This window comes from Bufo bufo, chromosome 5 (genome assembly GCF_905171765.1).
Source record: "Bufo bufo chromosome 5, aBufBuf1.1, whole genome shotgun sequence".
In the NCBI taxonomy this organism is placed as follows: domain Eukaryota; kingdom Metazoa; phylum Chordata; class Amphibia; order Anura; family Bufonidae; genus Bufo; species Bufo bufo.
The window spans coordinates 212,180,287-212,183,343 of record NC_053393.1 but is presented as its reverse complement, the minus strand read 5'-3'; the positions used below and the strand labels follow the sequence as shown (position 1 = coordinate 212,183,343).

Below are 3,057 nucleotides of genomic sequence, written 5' to 3'. Positions count from 1 at the left end.
AAATCCATTGTGGTGGTGTATAGAGCCAAAAATGTTAGAATTGTGTCGATGTCCCAATATTTATGGACCTGACTGTACTTTAGGAGTTGTCAAATTGTCAGTTTGGTACATTTTAAAGGGGCTGTCTGGGACATTTAAAAGTCTTTAAAAAAATGGATGAGACGGATATGGTATTTCTCCGGATCAGTTTAACGGATCCGGAAAAAAGGTCTGTTTGTATACGGATTGCCGGATCCGGCAGGCAGTTCCGTTGCCGGAACTGCCTGCCGAAATCCAAAAACACTAGCGTGAAAGTACCCTAAATAAGTATTACTCACCTGGAAAATTCCCCCCTGTACTCCAGCACCACCACTTAGTGCTCCTGCCATTGTCCTGCAATGATGACATTGTGACCACACACACATGACCACTGCAGCCTATCAGTGGGACATTGATTGCCTGCAGTGGTAATGTGCAGGTAGTCGCAAAGACATCACTGCAGCACAGGAACAAAGACTATCACACCTGTTTTTAAATGTTCCTGACAACCCTTTAACAAAAGAAGAAATGCACTGCAGAGTGTAGATACAGCAAAAGAACACGAAGAGCAATAACTAAAAAAAAAAATGGATGATTACAGAATTATTTCCTTGATAAAGAATAAACACTTTAGATTTGTTCAACAACACTCTTGAGGAAGTTTACTTATAAAAGTCTACAATCAAGCTATATTTTCTGCTCAGTTTCAGTCAAAAGCTGCAAAATTGATAGAAACATAGAAGACTATGAGCAGTGGCGTAACTAGAGTTCTATGGGCCCCAGGGCAAACTTTAAATTGGGGCACCCCCGCCAAGACTCCACCCCCGCCAAGACTCCACCCCCGCCAAGACTCCACCCCCGCCAAGACTCCACCCCCTCCCGGTTTGAAAGTGTTGTAGTTGAATATTAAATAGAAGGAGATAGGGGTTTTAATTTTTTTTTTTTAATGTTACCATATAAAATATAGAAAAAAATGTTAAAAGCGTTCCAGAACAAAGATTCTCCACATAAGGCATAAAGCTTCTTGACCCATATCTTGGTAAATCACCTACAATTAAAAAATATAATAATCACAGAATATTGGCTGTCAGTTTGGTGCCTAATTAGATAAGAATTTCAAATATAATAAATTTTTTTACTTACTGAAATTTGATTGTGAATAAGTACGAGTTGTGCTTCTTAACAAGAACAGAAATCCAAATAAAACATCAAAATTAACCAGCCAGGTCCAACGAGGAGGCATCAAGTAGAAAGGAACCAATTTGTTCTCACTGTAAGAAAGGAGATGGTAGCATTTATTAAGTGACATAATTAGATATGTTAAATATAAAATTATATACATTTTTTTACTTACCAAAATTTGAATGTGAAAAGGAACGAGTCATGCTTCTTAACCAGAACAGAAATCCAAATGAAACATCAAAATTAACCAGCCAGGTCCAACGAGGAGGCATCAAGTAGAAAGGAACCAATTTGTTCTCACTGTAGGAAAGGAGATGGTAGCATTTATTAAGTTGCATAATTAGATATGTTAAATATAAAATTATATAAATTTTTTACTTACCAAAATTTGATTGTGAATAAGCACGAGTTGTGCTTCTTAACCAGAACAGAAATCCAAATGAAACATCAAAATTAACCAGCCAGGTCCAACGAGGAGGCATCAAGTAGAAAGGAACCAATTTGTTCTCACTGTAGGAAAGGAGATGGTAGCATTTATTAAGTTGCATAATTAGATATGTTAAATATAAAATTATATAAATTTTTTACTTACCAAAATTTGATTGTGAATAAGCACGAGTTGTGCTTCTCAACCAGAACAGAAATCCAAATGAAACATCAAAATTAACCAGCCAGGTCCAACGAGGAGGCATCAAGTAGAAAGGAACCAATTTGTTCTCACTGTAGGAAAGGAGATGGTAGCATTTAGTAATTATGTTAAGTATTTTTGATGTTGGTAACATCTGCCTTCTTTTTGATATTAAGCTTTTGTTGTGCAGAAACCAGTGCTGTATTCAAATAGTTCAAAGGCGGTCGTTGTGTTTTAGAGTCTAACAACATCAGAATTGTTTATTAATCTGCATCATTGTTACCAAAAAGAAGGCAGCTAAAATAGAACCAAACTAGTTAACTGTTTAGTACAACCAAAGTTGAATAAATTGAACTGGGTTAGTATGAACTTTGATAATATAACTCCCTGTACCCAACAAACTGCTCACTTACGCAAAATACATATTACTAGAAGTTGCGCCGTCTCGCTTTAGACTCAGCAAATTTGTCAACAATAGCTGGAATGTCCAGTTTTCTTGCTCTTTCATTCTCAATGCTTAGAAGGGCAAGGCCAGAAAGCCGTTGTTGTGACATGCTGTTTCTCAAGTAATTTTTAATCAGAGATAATTTGGAAAATGATCTTTCTGCAGATGCCACCGTCACTGGTAATGTGAGGAAAAGTATTAAAGCTGTACATACATCCGGTAGGGTAGATGACAAAGCAGCATTGTCAATTATAAGCAGGTGTGCCAAATCTTTAACTGTGTGGAGCTCAGAGATCTAATTTTGCAGTGCGCTCCGAAAACTAACCAATTGCCCTGCGAAATCGGAAGATATGTCATCTTGGTAATAATGCTGAAATTGCAGTGCAGCTTGAAACAAGTTATCCTCTGATTCAGTCGCCAGCACACGTGGCTGAATGATCCGAAATCTTTCAACTACAGTGTTCATGCTACCAAATCTGCTTGATAACTGGGATGTTATTACATCTAAAGTAGCATAAAAAATAGTAGTTTTAAATCTCTTCTCTGGGTCTTGCAGTCTTTCGTCCAAACATAGCTCCCCACTATGGCGCTTTACTTTGGGCACTCTTTTAATTACAAACATTGCTGGAATTCCCCACTTCTCAGCAAGTTTGATAGCTGTTGTTTTAGCATCTTCAAATTGCTTCCTGTAGCTGCTAAGAGCTTCAATGGCATTATGAATTAAATGGGCTGCATTGCACAGATCCATATGTTCTGACTGCAGAACCTTTGATATTGCATTTAT

At 37.3% G+C, this 3,057-nt stretch overlaps 1 long non-coding RNA gene across 1 annotated transcript; it reads right to left on the bottom strand.

Annotated features, from left to right (window-relative positions):
* Nucleotides 1–962: 962 nt before the first annotated feature.
* Nucleotides 963–2,479, bottom strand: LOC121001474. The gene is made up of 5 exons (XR_005779067.1): nucleotides 1,793–2,479; nucleotides 1,583–1,710; nucleotides 1,373–1,500; nucleotides 1,162–1,289; nucleotides 963–1,066 (listed from the first exon to the last, which is right to left on the bottom strand). It is a non-coding gene; the product is annotated as an uncharacterized LOC121001474 (long non-coding RNA).
* Between the last annotated feature and the right edge of the window lie 578 nt (nucleotides 2,480–3,057).